Source organism: Sciurus vulgaris (assembly GCF_902686455.1).
Source record: "Sciurus vulgaris genome assembly, chromosome: 16".
NCBI lineage: Eukaryota > Metazoa > Chordata > Mammalia > Rodentia > Sciuridae > Sciurus > Sciurus vulgaris.
This window is the reverse complement of record NC_136477.1, coordinates 7,734,531-7,757,720: the sequence shown is the minus strand read 5'-3', so window position 1 is coordinate 7,757,720 and position 23,190 is coordinate 7,734,531. Positions and strand designations below refer to the sequence as shown.

The window sequence follows — 23,190 nt, the reverse complement described above, 5'->3', positions numbered from 1 at the left end:
GAGTTCACTTATGATGATGATAAGCTCTGAGTATGAGGAACTGCAAGAGTATTCTAACTATCAATCTAGATGAATTTGATAACTCTAAACGTTATAACCTTGTGCTTTATAAAAAAAGGAAAAAGAACAACAACAACAACAACAAAATTGTAAATCTCTGTCTCATGCGATTTGCACTAAGGATAATATAATGCATCCCTGACTTATTGTCTCCCTCCATTCCTCTTTACATCTTCTGGTAACCACAACTCCCTTTCGTGGACAGTTTCTCACACATGAGATCACAACAGTTCCTTTAGAATTATTCCATGCTTTGTACACAAAGAAAGTAAGAGGAGAATGAACATAGCATATCCATATTCTAGAGCTTCGCTCTAACACTGTATGCTCACCATCATGAGAAGGATCATCAAACTCCTGATGAGGTAGTTCATGGACCTGTCAGCCCCATGGACCCAGGAGGACTTGTCATGGACACAATATGCACAGTTGGAGTTTGGCAGAGACAGGTCTGTCTGACTATTGGGTTGGCTGTCATGACCAGTCTCTGGGAATGCCTCTGGATAGCTCAGAAGTGTCATTTATAAACAACCTCTCATGTTTCATCCTTTCCTTTTATTACTGACATAGTTTCTTTTTTTTGTTTCTTTTTATTGTAAACAAATGGGATACATGCTCTTTCTGTTTGTACATGGAGTAACAGCATACCATATGCATAATCACACATTTACATAGGGTAATGGTGTTTCATTCATTCCGTTATATTTTCCTTCCCCCACCCCTCCCACCACTCTTTTCCCTCTACATAGTCCTTTCTTCCTCCATTCTTGCCCCCTGCCCAGCCCTCATTATGTGTCATCATCCGGTTATCAGTGAGATCATTCATCTTTTGGATTTTTGAGATTGACTTAACTCACTTAACATGATATTCTCCAATTTCATCCATTTGCCTGCAAATGCCATAATTTTATTATTCTTTATAGCTGAGTAATATTCCATTGTATATATATATACCACAGTTTCTTTATCCATTCATCAATCGAAGGGCATATAGTTTTGTTCCACAGTCTGGCTATTGTGAAATGAGAAGCTATGAACATTGATGTGGCTGTAACTCTGTAGTATGCTGATTTTAAGTCCTTTGGGTATAGGCCAAGGAGTGGGATAGATGGGTCAAATAGTAGGTCCATTCCAAGTTTTCTAAGGAATCTCCACACTGCTTTCCAGAGTGGCTGCAGTAATTTGCAGCCCCACCAGCAATGTATGAGTCTACTTTTTTCCCCACATCCACTCCAACACCTGTTGTTGTTCGTATTCTTGATAATTGCCATTCTCATTGGGGTGAGATGGAATCTTAGTGTAGTTTTGATTTGAATTTCTCTTATTACTAAAGATGGTGAACACTTTTTCATATGTTTGTTGATTGCTTGTAGATCTTCTTCTGTGAAGTGTCTGTTCATATCTTTAGCCATTTGTTGATTGGGTTATTTGTATTCTTCGTGTGAAGTTTTTTGTGTTCTTTATACATTCTGGAAATAAGTGCTCTATCTGAAGTATGAGTGGAAAAGATATTCTCCCACTCTGTAGGTTCTCTCTTCGCATTGCTGGTAGTTTCCTTTGCTGAGATAAAGCTATTTAGTTTGAATTTATCCCAGTTATTGACTATTGCTTTTATTTCTTGGTATGGGAGTCCTGTTGAGGAAGTCTGATCCTAAAACAACAAGTTGAAGATTTGGACCTACTTATTCTTCTATAAGATGCAGAGTCTCTGGTCTGATTTCAAGGTCCTTGATCAACTGTGAGTTGATTTTTGTGCAGGGTGAGAGATAGGGGTTTATTTTCATTCTGTTGCATATGGATTTCTAGTTATACCAGCACCATTTGTTGAAGAGGCTACCTTTTCCCATTGCATATTTTTGGCACCTTTGTCTAGTATTAGAAAATTGTATTTATTTGTGTTTGTGTCCGTGTCCTTTATTCTGTACCATTGATCTACCTGTCTATTTTGGTGCCAATACAATGCCATTTTTGTTACTATTGCTTTGTAGTATAGTTGAAGTTCTGGTATTGCAATACCCCCTGTTTCATTCTTCCTGCTGAGGATTGCTATAGCTATACTGAGTTTCTTATTCTTCCAGATGAATTACATGATTACTTGCTCTATATCTGTAAGGTACATCATTGGGATTTTAATTGGAATTGCATTGAATCTGTATAGCACTTTTGGTAGTATGGCCATTTTGACAATATAAATTCTGCCTATCCAAGAACATGGGAGATCTTTCCATCTTCTAAGGTCTTCCTCAATTTCTTTCTTCAATGTTTTGTAGTTTTCATTGTAGAGATCTTTTATCTCTTTTGTGAGATTGATTCCCGAGTATTTTTTTTTTTTTGAGGCTATTGCTAATGACGTTGTTTTCCTCATTTCCCTTTCAGCTGTTTTGTCGCTTGTGTATAAAAATGCTTTAGATTTATGTGTGTTGATTTTATAGCCTGCTATTTTGCTGAATTCATTGATGAGGTCTAGAAGTTTTCTGGAGGAGGTTTGTGGATCCTCTAAATATAGAATCATGTCATCTGCAAATAGTGACAGCTTAAGTTCCTCTCTTCCTATTCGTATCCCTTTAATTTCTTTGGTCTGCCTAATTCCTCTGACTAGAGTTTTGAGGACAATGTTGAATAGAAGTGGTGAAAGAGGACATCCCTGTCTTGTTCCCATTTTTAAAGGGAATGGTTACAGTTTTTCTCCATTAAAACTGGAGAAAAACTGTTGGCTTAGCATAAATAGCCTTTATAATGTTCACGTATTTTCCTACTATTCCTATTTTTTCTAGTGTTTAGAGCATGAAGGGGTGTTGTATTTTGTCGAACGCTTTTTCTGTATCAATTGAAATAACCATATGATTCTTATCCTTAAGTCTATTGACATGATGGATTACATTTATTGATTTATGAGTGTTGAACCATCTTTGCATTCCAGGGATGAACCCCACTTGATCGTGGTGCACAATTTTTGGATACGGTTTGCTAAGATTTTATTTAGGATATTTGCATCTATAATCATTAAGGATATTGGTCTAAAATTTTCTATCCTTAATGTGTCTTTTCCTGGTTTGGGTATGAGGGTGATATTAGCTTCATAGAATGAGTTTGGTAGGGTACCCTCCTTTTCTATTTCCTGGAATACTTTGAGAGGTATTGGAATGAGTTCTTCTTTGAAGATCTTGTAGAATTTGGATGAGAATCTGTCTGGTCCTGGGCTTTTCTTGGATGGTAGATTTTTAAGGGCTTCTTTCTATTTCATTGCTTGATATTGATCTGTTTAAATTGTGTATGTCCTCCTGGTTCAGTTTAGGAGGAGCATATGTCTCTAGAAATTTGTCAATGTCTTCGAGAGTTTCTATTTTGTTGGAATACAGGTTTTCATAGTAGCTTCTCATTATGTTCTGTATTTCAGTGGTGTCTGTCATGATATTTCCTTTTACATCATGTATTTTGGTAATTTGAGTCTTCTCTCTCCTTCTCTTTGTTAGGGTGGCTAAGGGTTTATGTATTTTGTTTACTTTCTCAAAGAACCAACTTTTTGTTTTGTCAATTTTTTGCTTTGTTTCTTTTGTTTCAATTTCATTGATTTCAGCTCTGATTTTAATTATTTCCTATCTTCTACTACTTTTGGTGTTATTCTGTTCTTCTTTTTCTAGGGCTTTGAGCTGTAATGTTAGGTCATTTAGTTGTTGACTTTTCTTTCTTTCCTGGAATGCTCTCCATGCAATGAATTTTCCTCTTAATACCACTTTCATAGTGTCCCAGAAATTTTGATATGTTGTATTGTCGTTCTCATTGACCTCTAAGAATTTTTTCATCTCCTCTCTGATGTTTTTTGTTATCCATGTTTCATTCAATAGCATATTATTTACTCTCCAGGTGTTGGAGTAATTTCTGGTTTTTATTTTGTCTTTGGTTTCTACTCTCAGTCCATTATGATCTGATAGAACACAAGGCAGTATCTCTATTTTTTGCATTTCCTAAGGGCTGCTTTGTGGCATAACATATGGTCTATTTTTGAGATGGTTCCATGTGCTGCTGAGAAAAAAATGAAACCACTCGTTGATGGATGGAATATTCTATATATGTCTACTAAGTCTAGGTTATTGATTGTGTTATTGAGTTCTATGGTTTCTTTGGTTGGATTTTGTTTGGAAGATCTATCTAGTGGTGACAGCAGTGCATTAAAGTCACCCAGAGTTATTATGTTTCATTCTATGTGATTCCTGAATTTGAGAAGGATTTTTTTGATGTACGGGGATGCACCTTTGTTTGGGGCCTAAATATTTACTATCGTTATGTCTTACTGATTTATGGTTCCCTGAAGCAGTATGAAATGCCCTTCTTTATCCCTTCTGACTAACTTTGGCTTGAAGTCCACTTTATCTGATATAAGGAAGGAAACCCCCACTTTTTTACTGAGTCCATGTGTGTGGTAGATTTATTCCCATCCTTTCACCATTAGTCTGTGGATGTCTTTTTCTATGAGATGAGTCTCTTGCAGGCAGCATATTGTTGGGTCTTTCTTTTTAATCCAATCTGCCAGTCTATGTCTTTTGATTGATGAGTTTTTTGGCCATTAACGTTCAGGGTTATTATTGAGATATGATTTGTATTCCCAACATTTGCCTTCTTTTTGGTTTTTAACTTGGCTTGGTTTCTCCTTTGAGTGGTTTTTCTCTAAGGTAGTTCCTCCCTTTGCTGACATACATTCTTGTTTTTCATTTCCTTCTCATGGAATATTTTGTTGAGAACATTCTGTAGTGCAGGCTTTCTATTTGTAAATTCTTTTAACTTTTGTTTATCATGGAAGGATTTTATTTCATCTTCAAATCTGAAGGATAGTTTTGGTGGGTATAGGATTCTTGGTTGGCAATCATGTTCTTTCAGAGCTTGAAACATGTTCTTTCAGGCCCTTCTAGCTTTGAGCATCTGGGTTGAGATGTCTGGTGCTATCTGTATTGTTCTCCCCCTATATGTAATCTGTTGTTTTTGTCTCGTGGCTTTCAAAATCCTATCTTTATTTTGAATATTAGGCATTTTCATTATAGTGTGCATTGGTGTGGATCTGTTCTGATTTTGTACATTTGGTGTTCTGTAAGCCTCTTGTATTTGAGTTTCTATTTCATTCTTCAGGTGTTGGGAATTTTCTGATATTATTTCATTGAATAGGTTTTTCATTCCTTTGTTTTTTTATCTCTGTGCCTTCTTTAATCCCAATAATTCTTAAATTTGGTCTTTTCATGATGTCCCATAGTTCTCAGAGATTCTGTTCATGATTTCTTACCATTTTCTCTGTTTGGACAACTTTATTTTCAAGATTAAATATTTTGTCTTCATTGTATGAGACTCTGTCTTCCAAGTGGTCTAGTCTTTTGGTGATGCTTTCCATTGAGTTTTTTATTTGGTTTATTGTTTCTTCATTTCAAGGATTTTGATTTGGTTTTTTTTTTTTTTTTTTTTTTTGAGAATCTCTATCTCTTTGTTGAAATGATCTTTTGCTTCCTGCAGGTGCTCTTTCAGCTTATTGGTATTATCATTCATTGCCTGCATTTGTTCTCTAATCTCTTCCCTTGCTTCACTAATCATCTTAATCATGTATAATTTGAAGTTTTTTTCTGACATTTCTTCTAACATACTGTCATTGTATTCTATTAATATAGAATCTGGATTTGTTTCGATCATTTTCTTCCCTTGTTTTTTCATGTTGTTCAGGTATCTTCCCCTCTAGCAGTGCCATACTGGGGTATTGCAGATTTCCCCCTTTAAGCTTATAGTAGTCCTATAGGTTTCCAAAACCCTTTCTTTACGGGGAGATCAATAATATCACTGCCCAATTCAGACACTATGCAGTCCTAGACCAAATAGCCCCTGTAAGGACAATATCAAAATTATCATAGTAAACAGAATGAGTTCAAATATTATCTTTGGTAAAACACACAGTTTTGCAATAAGGTCTGCAGTTTCTAATGGAGGACAAAGAGGATTCAGAGGGATGTAGAATGTGGCTGTTAATGAGATAAAAAAATATACAGAAGTTCTAGCAAATAGAAAGGATGAGAGTGTAATCAAAAGAAATTGGATATTAGTATGCAAAAAAGGGAGAAAGAGACTCTGAAGGTACAGGTAAACAAAAGGAAAAGAGAGCAAGAGAAGTAAAGAAATAAAAACTTGGAGGTTTTCAAGATGGCGGCCTAGAGGGTGGCTGCATTACGTGTTGCTCCAGAACTCAGGATTCAAGAGAGGAGATATTGAGACGCTTGGGACCAACTCAAAGTAGCCGGGTGACTCTCACCCCCTGGGGGGGCATCCCGGATGGGACGGGGGTCCCGGAACGCAGGAAACTTTGTGAAGTAGAACTGCCGGCGAGACGCCCCTCCCCCCGCTGGAGCGCCATAGAGGAGGCAGCTCGGCACAGCGCTGGGACTCGGAGCTGCCACTGGGGCTCCGGCGGCTGCCCGGGGGAGGAGTGGCGGGGAGAACTGTGTGGACTCAGGACACCGGGGCCTGCCCTGAGGAGGAGGAGAGGAGCGTGGCCACTTGGATTCAGAGAGACTGCGCCAGAGCTGCAGGCGGTTGCCAGAGGAGAAGCCGCGCGGCGAGCTGTTTGGAATCAGAACGACGCTTCTGAACACAGGGGCCTGCCCTGAGGACAAGGAGGAAGAGGAGCAGCCGCTTGGATTCGGGTGACTACACGGGAACTACAGGCGGTTGCCAGAGAAGGGGCTGCGTGGCGAGCTGTTTGGACCCTGACCACTTCTGAACCCCGGGGCCTGCCCAGAGGAGTAGGAGAAGGAGGAGAAGGAGCGCGGCGGGTCCTTTGGACTCGCAGTGACTGCATTAGCGCTCCAGGCGGCTGTTCAGAGGAGAAGGTGAGTGGTGAGTTGTTTGGTCTTAAAGTGACAGCTCCTGAACACAGGGGGGCTGCCTGGAGGAGAAGCGTGGTGGGACGCTTGGTCTTGAGGGGCCACACCAGAGCTCCGGGCGGTTGCCCAGAGGACCCGTGCAGCGGGTCACGTGGATTCAGAGCCACTCAGAGGGACTGCTCCTGAACACCCGGGGGGTTATCTGGAGAAGGAGGAGGAACGGGCAGGGTCACTTCGACTCGGAGTGATTGATTGCCCCGGGCTACGGGTGGTTGGTGGGAGGAGGAGGCACGAAGTGAGTTTCTTGGACTCCTAGTGACCGCACCGGCATACTGGGGCGGCTGTCTGGAGGAAGAGGCCTGTGGCGGGTCTCTGGGACTCAGAGCGATTGTTCGGGGCCACAGGTGGCTGCTCAGAGGAGGGGCCACGCAGCCAGGCGATTAGGTGCAGAACAGGGTCCCAGGATCTAGGAGGCTTCTGGGTGGAAGAGCCGCACAGAGACAGGCTTAGGGCGGAGCGAAGGTTCCAGGCCTATGGGCAAATTCTCTGAGGAGGGGCAGCCTAAGGAGATTCATCTGCGAAGGGTGAGGCTCCCAGGCCCAGGAGGTAGGGCCGGGCCCCTGGAAACTTTGCAGAGGAAGGCAGCCCAGCCCAGGCAGTAGCTGTAAATTGAGGGGAACCTCTAGGAGGAAACTGACCAGCGAGACCTCCCCACCGGGTGAGTCTTCCCTGCTGGGTGAGGTTTCCCACAAGGACGGTAAAACCAGAGGCTCAGGCCCAAACAGGCCTTGCCTCAGCCCACAGCCTAGGTCCCCTTTGGATGACCATTGGTCAACAAGTGGAGGCACCTCTGCCCACTAGCAGGGAATATACCCCACCTGAAGGCCACCACTCCTAGAGAGGCAGCTTCCTTGTGGAGCACCGCATTATCAACCTCCTCCAAGACTTCAGCCTACTGAAGGCTAAGAGGGGATATATATAGAAATCTTCAGGGTCATTGTAAATCAACAGAGGAAATCTGCAATATCTCAGCGGTCCACTGATATCTGAACAACATGAGAAAACAAGGAAAGAAAATGCTGCAAACAAATCTAGATGTTACATCAATAAAACCCAATGACAGCATGGCAGAAGAAATGACAGAAAAGGAGTTCAGAATGTACATAATTAAAATGATCAGGGAAGCAAACGAGGAGATGAAAGAGCAAATGCAAGCATTGAATGATGAGATGAAAGAGCAAATGCAAGCATTGATTGATCGAACCAATCGACAGTTAAAAGAGCAAATACAGGAAGCAAAAGATCATTTCAATAAAGAGTTAGAGATATTGAAAAAAAAACCAAACAGAAATCCTTGACATGAAGGAAACAATAAACCAAATTAAGAACTCCATAGAAAGCATATCCAATAGGATAGAACACCTGGAAGACAGAACCTCAGACATTGAAGACAAAATATTTAACCTTGAAAACAAAGCTGAACAAACAGAGAAGATGGTAAGAAATCATGAACAGAATCTACAAGAACTATGGGATATCATGAAAAGGCCAAATTTAAGAATTATTGGGATTGAGGAAGGCCTAGAGAAACAAGCCAAAGGAATGAACAACCTATTCAATGAAATAATATCAGAAAATTTCCCAAATCTGAAGAATGAAATGGAAAATCAAGTTCAAGAGGCTTACAGGACTCCAAATACACAAAATTACAACAGACCCACACCAAGGCACATTATAATGAAAATACCTAACATACAAAATAAAGACAGAATTTTAAAGGCTGTGAGAGAAAAGAACCAAATTACATTAAGGGGGAAACCGATACGCATATCAGCAGATTTTTCAATCCAGACCCTAAAAGCTAGAAGGTCCTGGAACAACATTTTTCAAGCCCTGAAAGAAAATGGATGCCAACCAAGAATCTTATACCCAGCAAAACTTACCTTCAAATTTGACGATGAAATAAAATCCTTCCATGATAAACAAAAGCTAAAAGAATTTACAAAAAGAAAGCCAGCATTACAGAACATTCTCAACAAAATATTCCATGAGGAAGAGATGAAAAACAAAGAAGCAAATCAGCAAAGGGAGGAATTATCCTAAAGGAATTGTCAAATAAAGGAGGAAACAAGTTGTGTCAAACAAATAAATAAACAAAATTTTAAAAATGAACCAAATGACCGGGAAACCAAATCATTTCTCTATAATAACCCTGAACGTTAATGGCCTGAATTCATCAATCAAAAGACATAGACTGGCAGACTGGATTAAAAAGAAAGATCCAACAATATGTTGCCTGCAAGAGACTCACCTCATAGAAAAAGATACCCATAGATTAAAGGTGAAAGGATGGGGAAAAACATACCATGCACATGGACTCAGCAAAAAAGCTGGAGTATCCATCCTCATTTCCGATAATGTGGCCTTCAAGCCAAAGTTAGTCAGTAGGGATAAAGAAGGTCATTTCATACTGCTTAAGGGAAGCATAAATCAGCAAGATATAACAATCATAAACATCTATGCCCCAAACAGTGGCTCATCTATGTATGTCAAACAAATCCTTCTCAATTTCAGAAACCAAATAGACCACAACACAATAATACTAGGTGATTTTAACACGCCTCTCTCACCACTGGACAGATCTTCCAGACAAAAATTGAGCAAAGAAACCATAGATCTCAACAACACAATCAATAATTTAGACTTAACGGACATTTATAGAATATTCCATCCAACCAAGAGTGAATACACTTTCTTCTCAGCAGCACAGGGATCCTTCTCTAAAATAGACCATATATTATGCCACAAAGCTAATGTTAGCAAATACAAGAAGATAGAGACACTAGCATGTATTCTATCAGATCATAATGGATTGAAGTTAGAAATAAATGAAAGAGTAAAACACAGAAACTATTCCAACATCTGGAGATTAAACAATATGCTATTATATGATGAATGGATAACAGAAGATATTAGGAAGGAAATTAAAAAATTCTTAGAGGTAAATGAGAACAAAGAAACATCATATCAAAACCTCTGGGACACTATGAAAGCAGTACTTAGAGGGAAATTTATTTCATGGAGCGCATTTAATAAAAGAAGTAAAACTCAACAAATAAATAACCTAACACTACAGCTCAAAGCCTTAGAAAAAGAAGAACAGAACAGCACCAAAAGTAGTAGAAGACAGGAAATTGTTAAACTCAGAGCTGAAATCAATGAAATTGAAACAAAAGAAACAATACAAAAAATTGACAAAATAAATAGTTGGTTCTTCGAAAAAATAAACAAAATTGATAAACCTTTAGCCACACTAACAAAGAGAAGACGAGAGAAAACCCAAATCACTAAAATTCGGAATGAACAAGGAAATATCACAACAGACAGGATGGAAATACAAAACATAATTAGAAGCTATTTTGAAAATCTATACTCCAACAAAATAGAAAATTTCGAAGACATCAACAGGTTTCTAGAGACATATGAATTGCCTAAACTGAATGAGGAGGACATAAACAATTTAAATAGACCAATTTCAAGTACTGAAATAGAAGAAGTCATCAAAAGCCTACCAACAAAGAAAACTCCGGGACCAGATGGGTTCTCAGCCAAGTTCTACAAAACCTTTAAGGAAGAGCTCATTCCAATACTTCTCAAAGTATTCCATAAAATAGAAGAGGAGGGAACCCTCCCAAACTCATTCTATGAAGCCAATATCACACTGATACCTAAACCAGACAGAGACTCATCAAGGAAAGAAAATTTCAGAACAATATCCTTAATGAACATCGACGCAAAAATTCTCAACAAAATTTTAGCAAATCGCATACAAAAACATATTAAAAAGATAGTGCACCATGATCAAGTGGGTTTCATCCCAGGGATGCAAGGTTGGTTCAACATCAGGAAATCAATAAACGTAATTCACCATATTAATAGACTTAAAGTCAAGAATCACATGATTATTTCAATAGATGCAGAAAAAGCATTTGATAAAATACAGCACCCCTTCATGCTTAAAACACTAGAAAAAATAGGGATAGTGGGAACATTCCTTAATATTGTAAAGGCCATTTATGCTAAGCCCATGGCTAATATCATTCTAAATGGTGAAAAACTGAAAGCATTCCCCCTAAAAACTGGAACAAGGCAGGGATGCCCTCTTTCACCACTTCTATTCAACATCGTTCTTGAGACTCTGGCCAGAGCAATTAGACAAACCAAAGAAATTAAAGGGATACGAATTGGAAAAGAAGAACTCAAACTATCCCTGTTCGCTGATGACATGATTATATATTTAGAGGAACCTGGAAATTCCACCAGAAAACTCTTAGAACTCATAAGTGATTTCAGTAAAGTAGCAGGTTACAAGATCAATGCCCATAATCCAACGCATTTTTATACATAAGTGATGAATCTTCAGAAAGAGAAATTAGGAAAACTACCCCATTCACAATAGCCTCGAAAAAAATAAAATACTTGGGAATCAATCTCACAAAAGAGGTGAAAGACCTCTACAATGAGAACTATACAACACTAAAGAAAGAAATTAAAGAACACCTTAGAAGATGGAAAGATCTTCCATGTTCTTGGATAGGAAGAATTAATATTGTCAAAATGGCCATACTACCTAAAGTGCTATACAAATTCAATGCAATTCCAATTAAAATCCCAATGACGTACCTTACAGAAATAGAGCAGGCAATTATGAGATTCATCTGGAAGAATAAGAAACCCAGAATAGCTAAAGCAATCCTTAGCAGGAAGAGTGAAACAGGGGGTATTGCAATACCAGATCTTCAACTCTACTACAAAGCAATAGTAACAAAAACGGCATGGTATTGGTACCAAAATAGAAAGGTAGATCAATGGTACAGAATAGAGGACACGGACACAAACCCAAATAAATACAATTTTCTCATACTAGACTAAGGGGCCAAAAATATGCAATGGAGAAAAGATAGCCTCTTCAACAAATGGTGCTGGGAGAATTGGAAATCCATATGCAACAGAATGAAACTAAACCCATATCTCTCACCATGCACGAAACTAAACTCAAAATGGATTAAGGACCTCGGAATCAGACCAGAGACCCTGCAGATTATAGAAGAAAAAGTAGGTCCAAATCTTCATCTTGTTGGTCTAGGACCAGACTTCCTTAACAGGACTCCCATAGCACAAGAAATAAAAGCTAGAATCAACCACTGGGATAGATTCAAACTAAAAAGCTTTCTCTCAGCAAAGGAAACTATCAGCAATGCGAAGAAAGAGCCTACAGAGTGGGAGAATATCTTTGCCAATCATACTTCAGATAGAGCACTAATCTCCAGAATCTATAAAGAACTCAAAAACTCTACTCCAAGAATTCAAACAGTCCAGTCAACAAATGGGCTAAGGAAATGAATAGACACTTCACAGAAGAAGATCTACAAGCAATCAACAAACATATGGAAAAATGTTCAACATCTCTAGTAATAAGAGAAATGCAAATCAAAACCACCCTAAGGTTCCATCTCACCCCAATTAGAATGGCGATTATCAAGAATACGAGCAACAACAGGTGTTGGCGAGGATGTGGGGAGAAAGGTACACTCATACACTGCTGGTGGGGCTGCAAATTAGTGCAGCCACTCTGGAAAGCAGTGTGGAGATTCCTTAGAAAACTTGGAATGGAACCACCATTGACCCAGCTATCCCACTCCTTGGCCTATACCCAAAGGACTTAAAATCTGCATACTACAGAAATACAGCCACATCAATGTTCATAGCTGTTCAATTCACAATAGCCAGACTGTGGAACCAACCTAGATGCCCTTCAATTGATGAGTGGATAAAGAAACTGTGGTATATATATACTATGGAATATTACTCAGCCATAAAGAATGATAAAATTATGACATTTGCAGGCAAATGGATGAAATTGGAGAATATCATGCTAAGTGAGATAAGCCAATCTCAAAAAGCCAAGGACGAATGATATCGCTAATAAGTGGAGGTTGACACATAATGGGGGGGGAGGGAAGGGTTAGAGTTAGGGTTAGGGAGGGGGGCAAGTATGGAGGAAGGAACTACTGTATAGAGGGTAAAGAGGGGTGGGAGGGGTGGGGGGAAGGGAAAAAAATAACAGAATGAATCAAACAACATTGCTCTATGTAAATTTATGATTACACAAATGGTATGCCTTTACGCCATGTACAATCAGAGAAACAACATGTATCCCATTTGTTTACAATAAAAAAAAAAAAAAAAAAAAAGAAATAAAAACTTAATTTTTTTAGAAAGGAGAAAAAAGAAAATCTACAGTATAACATTCATATACTAATTAAATCTCTCAGTGTTCATTAGCCTAATGCATGAGAGGTACCCATCAATGAGCTTCAAGCCTCTTGCAGGCGTCTCAGGATGGGATTTGCCCCACCCAAAGATCGGAGCTATGGCTTCCAGTTTTATCCAAGATGGCCGCTCTGGCTTCGAAATGTGTTGGCAAATGAGGAGCTGCAGCTCAGGGTGTGGCCATGGTCAGCTGGAGGTCCTGGAGGCAGAATGCAGTTGGTCTGTCATGGGTCCTGGAAGTTCGGTGTGTTTGGTGTGGTTACGGGATCCTGCAGGCTGGGTGCAATTAGGCAGTCTGGGGTCCCAGTGATAGGGCGCAGTCAGTTGGTCTGGGGATCCTGGTGGCAGGGATCTGTCAGTCCATGTGAGGGCCCCAGAGACAAGGAGTGATCTTTCGGGCTGAGGGATCCTGGTGATGGTGCTCAGTCAGTCCTGCCAGAGGTCCTACGGGGCCTGGCTGTTGTCTCAAAATGGCGGCAGCCACATGAAATCAAATCTGCAGGTACTGTAACAGTGAACTTCTAGGCAACAGTTGGTAGTTGGTGCTCCACTGGCAGTCGGCAATCCCTTTGCTGACTGTTGTCGGATAATCAGGAGGTGAACCTTGTGCATTGCATGATAGATAGGTGTAAGGCAGGCAATGGACCAGCTAGAGGCAGGCAAATGGTGGATGATAGATGCCTGACAGTGAGCAATCTGCACTTAAAAAAGGCATCGATATGCTGGCAGACTGTAGGTCATCACAGCAGACAAATGGGGTAAACACCAGGGGATCGATAAGCAGCAAAATCTGCCTCACCAAGAAACAGATATCCTCTGCTTGAAACCAGAGTTACAGAGTGACAAGGAACATAGCCTCCCTCTAGTGGGCCATATTGTATCTCATCTGAAATAGTTTTTTTACTGAACAAATCCCCGGGTTTTCCATAGCTCTCAATGTATGCTCCCTTCTACGCATTAAGTTAACTGTAGCTGGTGATAAGCCCCCAGTCAGGTAGTCATGAGTAAGCATTAGTAAGTATTGATTTTAAACCTGAAGTTTAGTGAGAGTGTCCCTGGAAACCCAAGCAATCTGCCTTAGAAGTTAATTCTGCAAGAAACTCAGTAACTCTTTTTGAGACATTCTTTATCTCATTCTAAGGAAATTTCTTCCCTCAGGGTGGTAAGTAGCAGATCATTAAATCAAATAGTGAGCAAAAAGAAAATACAAGTGGCAAAAAAAGAAGCATGGATTTCTTCAAAAACAGATGGGAAAGTAGTAATTGTTTGATCTTCACATAAGAAAAACAGGCTTAGATCATCTGATTTCCCAACAGGGATGTCCCTTAAGGGAACAGACTTCCCTCTCATGGGAAAGAGAGAAGCTGTGATGTCAACGGTGATTGTTTGGTACAATATAAGACTAGCAGCTGGTATGGTGGCACTTGCCTCTAATTGTAGCAACTTGGGAGAGTGACGCAGAAGGGTAGCAATATCGAGGCCAGGTTGGGCAACGGAGCAAGAACCTGTCTCAATATAAAAAAATGGATGGTAGGGTTTGTAGCTTGGTGACAGAACACTTGTCTAACAGGTGCTATGCCCTGGATTCAATCTCCAGTATATATATGTATGTATGTATGTATGTATCTATCTATCTATCTATCTATATGTATGTATATGCATAGTGCACATATATGTGTATATATATGCATATATATGCATGTGTATATGTATGTATGTGTGTTTATGTACATATATGTAGATAAACAGACAAACATATGTATACATACATAAATACTCACACATCTGAATTTAATTCAGTGCCCTGCATTAGTGTTATGGTGGCAAACCATGTTCAACTGGATGAGGAGCCTGGGTGTTTTATATGATGGAGCTGTCTGGTTGATGTTTTCATTAGTTGTAGCATAGTATGACTTTCATAGTGTACATGTTCCAACCATCACATTGCATACACAAAATATGTACAATTGCTGTTTGCACAGTTATATCTCAATAAAGGTAGAGGGAAGTATCATTGAACAGTTTGAATGAAGAGAAATGAATGGAGCCAAACAACCCACACAATGCTGGGAGGTGTGGCTCACACTGACCCTTCCCATTGTGTGTGTGAGTGTGTGGCTTACAGGATACAGATCCCACAATACTCTTCATCCCATACAAGGACATGGGTTGGGGTACTTGGGTGTAGAAGAAAGAAAGAGAGCATTTTTAGCTCAACAAATGCACATTTCAGGGAACAGTTTGTGTGCTGAAATGACCTTTAAGAATCTCGATTATGTATAAAAGTAAGAAAGGAAAGAAGCATCCATGATACAAGTATTCATTTGCCCTGGTCACAGATTGATATATGTAGCAATGAAAAGAAAATAGTAATACGTAAATCAAACACTTGGTTCACAAAACCATGAATTTCTAAAGTAGAAAAATATTATTTACATAAATTCTACAATATGCAAAAATTAAAATTTTCATAACCTATAAAGGTACTAAGTATTCATCATATTTAAAGTATGATGAATGATTTAAAATATAATGAATCAAGAAGGGATTGCACCCATTACTCAGCAGTAAATACATTTTACGCTTGCTTTTTTGTATTTCTATTGTAGCAAATCAGTAAATGATAGAGGCAAACTGAATTCCCTCCCTTAATGTACTTGCTCACACTTAGTTTGTTTCTTTCCCTATGGAAACAAATAATCACATAATCTTTATAGACATTATTCTCCAAGAATTTTCATTAAGTCTGGTAATATTTTTCCAGAAGATAACAGTTGTTTCATATTGCATCTTTAAAACTTTATGTAAAAAGAAACCTACTGTACACGGTATTTACAAGAGGCATTCTTAAGTACTTTATTCATTTTTTCATATTTTTATTGCTGCACTGTAATTACATTTACCATTAGGATTCATTGTACCATATTTGTACATGCTGAGGCACTTCATTTTATTGATTAATATTGTTATATGCAGTTTTTCCTTTATTTTAAATTCCACTGTTAGGAGGCGATTAGTTTCCTGCAGCTGTCCAGAGAGAGCAGGTGTCCAGTATTATGACTGATGATTGAAAGTTGTCAGAAATGTGAAGAGAATGTGTCAGGAGGTGGAGTCGGGAAGCGGAGTCCATGAACCCGCTTCTCTACATCCTCTGCCTGCACTTCCCTCACTGCTTCCCTGGGAGGAAACTGGAGCAGAGCCCCTGCCCTGTGTCCAAAACCTTAACCAAGGGACTTTGAGCTCCCTGGCTGGCTTCCCAGGGAATGACCCAGCACCTCACCTGGATGTGGAGGCAGAAACACATCTCAGGGCAGAAGACACACTCTGAGCCTGTGGGTAGACACATGCTTACAGCTGTTTGAGGAAGAGACCACGCGTGCGCAGGCGGGAGGACCCGCCCACCTGCTGGCTCGGGATGCCTCCTCCCCTGCCCTTATGCGTGCGAGTCCCCCTGCTGCACTTGCACCGTGGCCCCAGCAACCTCTCGGGTGAGGCATCTATGACAGAGCGTGCAGGAAGGACGGGCACTTGGGGGCACCGCTCTAAGCATGCCGCCCTCGCCTTGCTTCCACTCCTAACGGTGGCGGCTTGCTGTTTTCTCTCTTCTCATGGTGTCAGACAGAGCTTGTTTTGGCACCAAGGTGTCCACTTGGGGAGAGAGGCAAGCAAGGAAGCAAGCAAGGAAGTAAGCAAGGAAGCACCCCTGAGAAAAATAAAGAAGTTGTTCATTCCCAGTCTGCCTCCGATTTCTGTGGTCTCGTTGCTGCAGGTGGCAACATTGTGGGCTCCAGCTCAGGAAGGACCATCTCTGGTTGAAGGTACAGCTGCTGCTTCCTGGTTTCCTGGGCTTCTGATGAGGTTCTCACTAGCTGACACCTCCCTTCTCTGTGACCCTCTGGGCTCAATACCCACGGCTCCTCATTATACCAGAAATGTTCCTGTCATCCTGATCCCAGGAGTGCATGTCCATAAAGACCAAATCTGTAGAACAGAGGAAATCAGGGTGGCTAGTCTCCTGACCCATGAGGCCAGCCCTACTTCACCCAGGACACTCCAATGATTCTGCTCACCTCCATTTATCACCTGGTACATAAAACACATTCAACTTACAAATAAACACCTACCTTCATTTTATGTGTTTCTACCCACTTTATCATATCAGGAAACAGGACTAATTAAATTATATTTTAATAAATTTTATTTGTTCTAATTAGTTATACATCACAGTAGAATGTATTTTGACACATCATACATAAATGGAATATAACCTCTCCTTCTTCTGATTGTATATGGTGTAGAGTTACACTGGTTGTGTAATCATATATGTGAATAGGGTAATAATGTCCTATTAATTCTACTATCCTCTTATCCCCATATCCCCATCTCTCCCTTAACTCCCCTCTGACTAATCCAAAGTATCTCTATTCTTCCCTAGCCACCAACTCCTTATTGTGAATTAGCATCTGCACATCAAAGAAAATATTTAGTCTTTGGTAATTTGGGTTTGACTTATTTTGCTTATCATAATATTCTCCAACTCCATCCATTTACCTGCAAATACCATCATTTCACTTTTCTTTAAGGCTTAGCAATATTCTGTTGTGTATATATACCACATTTTCTTTATCCATCCATTTGTCAAAGGGCATCTATGTTGGTTCCATAGCTTAACTATTGTGAATTGTGCTGCTATAAACATTGATGTGACTGTGTTACTTTAGTACATGTAAAGATTTTCTCCCACTTTGTAGGCTACCTCTTCATGTTATTGATTGTTTCTTTAGCTGAGTAGAAGCTCTTTACTTTGAATCCATCCCCTTTATTGAGTCTTAATTTAACTTCTTGAGCTTTAAGGGCCTTGTTAAGTAAGTCAGTTCCTATGCTGACATGGTGAAGATTTGGGCCTACTTTCTCTTCTAGTAGGCTTCCGGTGTCTGGTCTAATTCCTAGGTCCTAGATCCACTTGGAGTTGACTTTTGTGCAGGGTGAGAGATAGGAGTTTAATTTCATTTTGCTACATATGGATTTCCAGTTTACCCAGCACCATTTGTTGAACAGGCTATCTTTTCTCCAATATATGTTTTTGGTGCCTTTGTCTAGTAAGACATAACTGTATTTTTGTGTTTTTTCTCTGTGTCTGCTCTTCTGTACCAGGGGTCTATGTGTCTGTTTTGATGACAATACCATGCTGTTTTATTACTATAGGTCTGTAGTGTAGTTTGAGGTCTGGTGTTGTGATTCCTCCTGCTTCACTTTTTTTGCTAAGGATTGCTGAGGCTGAGTCTCTTATTTTTCGAAATGAATTTCATGATTGGTTTTCCTATTTCTATGAAAAATGTCATTGGGATTTTAATAGGGATTACAGTAAATCTGTATAACACTTTTGGTAGAATGAACATTTTGACAATGTTAATTCTGCCTATCCAAGAGTATGGGAGATCTTTCCATCTTCTAAGGTCTTCTTCAATTTCTTTCTTTAGTATTCTGTAGGTTTCATTGTAGTCGTCTTTCACCTCTTCTGTTAGATTGATTCCCAGTATTTCACTTTTTTTTAGGTTACTGTGAATGGGGTTATTTTCCTAATTTCTCTTGCAGTGGATTCATCATTTAAGTACAGAAATGCATTTGATTTTTAGATATTGATTTTTTATCCTGCTGTTTTGCTGAATTCATTTATTAGTTCTAGAAATTTTCTGGTGGAATTCTTGGTTATTCAAAATATAGAATCATATCATTAGCAAATAGCATGAGCTGTTCTTTTCCTATTAATTTCCCTTTAATTCTTTCTTCTGTCTAATTCCTCTGGCTAATGTTTCAAGGAAGATGTTGATTAAAGGTGTTGAAAGAGGGCATCCTTGTCTTCTTCCAGTTCTTAGAGGGAATGCTTTCTATTTTTCTCCATTTATAATGATGCTGGCCTTGGGTTTAGCAAATATCACTTTTATAATGTTGAGATATGTTCATACTATCCCTAGATTTTCTACTGTTTTGTGCATGAAGGGGTGCTGTGTTCTGTCCAGTGATTTTTCTGCATCTATTGAGATGATCATATGCTTCTTGTCTTTAAGTCTACTGATATGATAAATCATGTTTATTGATTTCCTATGTCGACTAACCTTGCATACCCAGGGTGAACCCCACTTGATCATTTTGCTCTGTTGTTTTAATATCTTTTTTTATTTGGAAATTTTGTTACAAGTAGAGGAGAAAGTCTGTGTACTGCTTGGGTCTCTGAGCATAGCCCAATGCTACTGCCCAATTACATGATTTCCTTCTAGTACAGTGGACAGTATGAATAGTTTTTGACAAACCTGGGCTTAAATTTTGTTTCTGCCTTTTTGTTGCTATGAGCCCCTGAAAAGTATCTGACTCCTTTAAATACACATGAGATGGGCACATGAGGTGTTTCTAACTCTTGTCTTTTATGTATCTCATGTGCATTTTTTGATGGACATTAGCATTTATTTCTGTTAGGTGTCTAGTCATATGTATATTTAGAATTTTTTGCCAGTTGTCCAAAGTGGTTGTTCCAAGTTATGTAATCAGCACTGTAGGGCATTATTGTAACCTAATGAAATAATAAAAATTAAAAAGAAGAAAGAATAAGGAAGCATAAGTGTCTGAGCAAACAACTCTGCCTATGTAGTTAGATGTGCAGATACTTTGCTTAATGCTGCCTGTACTATTAGGTGGTTTTGCGAATCTCTTAAAACAATGGGATATATAAATTCTCTGACATCTAAACGATATTTTGAGAAAAACATTTAAATACATATTCAAACCCACACATTGTGTTGTGTTCATTATGGATCATCCAAGCATAACAAAATTACAGAAAACAAACATGAGGGGCTGGGTACCCCATTCAACATTATCAAATTCCCAATTTCACAATCCTGACTTTAGTTACTGTCATTGCAGCAAATGATACTCATGCACCTGAAGCCAAGTTTGTTGTATGATCTTCTTTCTTTCCATGCCGCAGCTTAATCAGGACACTAATGAGATTAAATATTATTACCCTGTGGTTTTTATTGTATTAGGGCTTATTCCTCTACAAACAATTGCTTTTTCAAATGTAAAAATCTATATCTAATAAACAGCATTATACTGTGCATATCATTTTATTGGAACTTTCTGTGTAATATAGATTTAATTCATGTTCAGCTTCATTTCCATTTAGCTAATTTTAATTACCACAATGAGGATGAGCTGTATTATTATATCATAATTCATTTCTCTGTTGTTATTCAACATTGATCTTGCTCTTTGACCCTAATACAGCTGTAAGGACTTAGGGACCAAGCCTCTAGAGAGACCAGTCAGTAGGCCCAGGCCCTTACTCTACAGAGCCAAGTTGCACATCCTGTGTCCCCATTTTGTTTCCCCATGCTTCACCTATCATGCACACATGCATGAGCCACCCTTCTGTACCTGGGATCCAGCCTTCCTTCAGCTACAACAATGGCTCTTCCAGAGTCTGATTATAGCTTTATATTTGAATCATAGATTTGTTTTTGCTGTCTGTAGTGAAATATTTATTAATATAACTAATACATTGCCAAAATGCATTTAGAGCAGTTTTACTCTGAAAGTCACTGAATGTTGCATCAATCTTAATCTTTATTCTATGTACGTAGCTCATTAGATTCTCATTTGTAATTTACAATTAGTTATGACTGATGAATAGAGACATATACATCAATCCTTTTTCAAGAGTTCCATGATTGCTATTTCAAATATCACCAAAGTTCCAGGGTACATTTTACACCATAAGAGGGTATCATGGGTTGAAATTATGATTAATTATTAACAGGGCTTTGAGAGATTGCCTTCCTGGTAAACAGTGCTGTGCTGGTTCATTGATCCTCACAAGAGTCACAGTGAGATTTCAACCACAATGAATACGTGGAGACAGTGTCTGTGTTAGTGGCTGATTACAGACATTTTATCACTACTGAATTGAATATTTTCACATGTTCATCAATATCATTCACTCAATCTTAACTCCTTCTGCATGAACTTGTTTTCTTAAAACCATCACAATTTTATATATTATTTCATAGCCATGAATCAAGGTAGCATTGTGGTATTTTACTATACTGCTTTACCTCCATTAATTTCAAGCATGTGAAATAATAAAGAAAATATGAAAAGGCATGGATGATTGCAGAAAATTACAAATAGTCAGGAAAAAAGTGAGCCTATGAACAGGGTACCTTTGGAATTGTAACTAAAAATCTTCATTCCTTCAAGGAATGTACTTTAACTGACTTGTGAGGTACCATCTCTAAGACTGATGATATTAGTGCAAAGATAGACAGGATAGTTCTAATGTCTGGAAAAAGTGTATAAAACAAGAACCCATAAGTGAGCTGCTTCTTTATTTCCAAATTGGCAATAAGCTAAATGGATAGTTTGTTTAAAAATGTGCAAAGTACTGAAAAAGATTTTGATCCCATTCTCACATCACAGGAAAAACAAATCTCATGTGGAACCAGCTTCAGCTGGGAAAGCCAAAGTTATATCAGTCCTACTGAGGCAAAGTTGAGATTGCAGTGTCAAAAATTATTGAGGACTGTGATGGTATGGAGTCATTAAAAAATAAGAAAAGTCAAACATTTGAGAGCATCTTTTAAATATCACAGAATCCGTGAATAAAGCAGAAACATGAATGAAGAATTAATTTACAATCTATACAAAAAGACTGATATTATGATCATATAAAGAGCTACTAGATGTTTGGAAATATGAAATATTTTGAACACAAATGTTTCAGTCAAGAGAAAATAAATGATCAATATTATGTGAAATGACTCTGAAGCTTCTAAGAGAGTTGTAAAGTAAGTGAGTGATGCTTTACAGCCTTGGATGGTCAGGTAAGTGAAACGTGTGGGGATGACGTGGAACAACAGGAACATGCCACTGGGAAGGTACAAGGGAGGAGACACTTAGGAAATAACTCTCTGGAGCTCCCCAAGGTAGGAAGTTACCCTGCTATAGCCAGTGATTCCACCCCAAGTGTGTGACTAAATTTCATTTCTTTCCAAAGACACAGAGAATATTCAGAAAAATATTCAATTTAAACATCAGATAAAGATACTGATATCTCATCAATGTCACAAATGCTTACTTTTGGTGCTGCAAAACACAATTTAAAATATGGAGTTTTAAATTGAATAAATAATTGCTGAACACAACAGAACAGATTTGAAGTATGACGTGAGAATTACATTACAAGTGGAATTCCCTTACAAAATTTAAAAATTTCCAAAGAATTATAGAAAATACACTTATGGAATATATAACCACACAGAGTGATAAAAATACACCACAGTCCTGTAAAATGGCAGATTTCTAGGGAAATGATGATGAAATACTGGGTACATCAATGGGATTTCTATCTCCATGGTTACTACGCCTTCTCCTTTTCTCCTGCCTTCTCCAATTCCTTCTCTCACAGGAAGCTTGTAATTACACTGAATTCCCACCCACACATCCAAGAAAAGATCCTCATTTCTCAAGTGATTAATATTCCTGCATTTATAGAATAAGCTAATCATAAGTTCTTGGGACAGATTCTGGACATACTTTGAGGCCACTATTTACCAACTACAGAGATGCATGTCTGGTAGATTCATGAAAAAGGTACGTGTCTATTTGTCAACAGACAAACAGGAAGTACACTGAGTCTTCTGTATTCTACATCAAGTTTAGGAACAATACCTGAATTTATTGCTACCACCTGGTGTCTTGGAAGGCAAGTAGTTCGAGGAGGAGGCCACCTGTGGACACATAGAAAGAGGAAGACATATACAAGTCCTACTCTGCTCTTTATATTTCCTATCTTAGAAGTCCTTGTAAGAAAAGGTAAGACTCTTTGAAGTGAGATCACATTAGTGTTAGACTGTACTTATTGTAGTAGGACTGAATGATATCTTCACTG

General features: G+C 38.8%; 1 protein-coding gene across 1 annotated transcript in view; it reads left to right on the top strand.

Moving 5' to 3' along the window:
• Positions 1-23,190, top strand: part of LOC306646128 (olfactory receptor 7G2-like) — a gene marked incomplete at both ends in the record, with an annotated part of 90,014 nt that overhangs the window by 31,466 nt on the left and 35,358 nt on the right. The gene's annotated exons all lie outside the window — the stretch shown is intronic.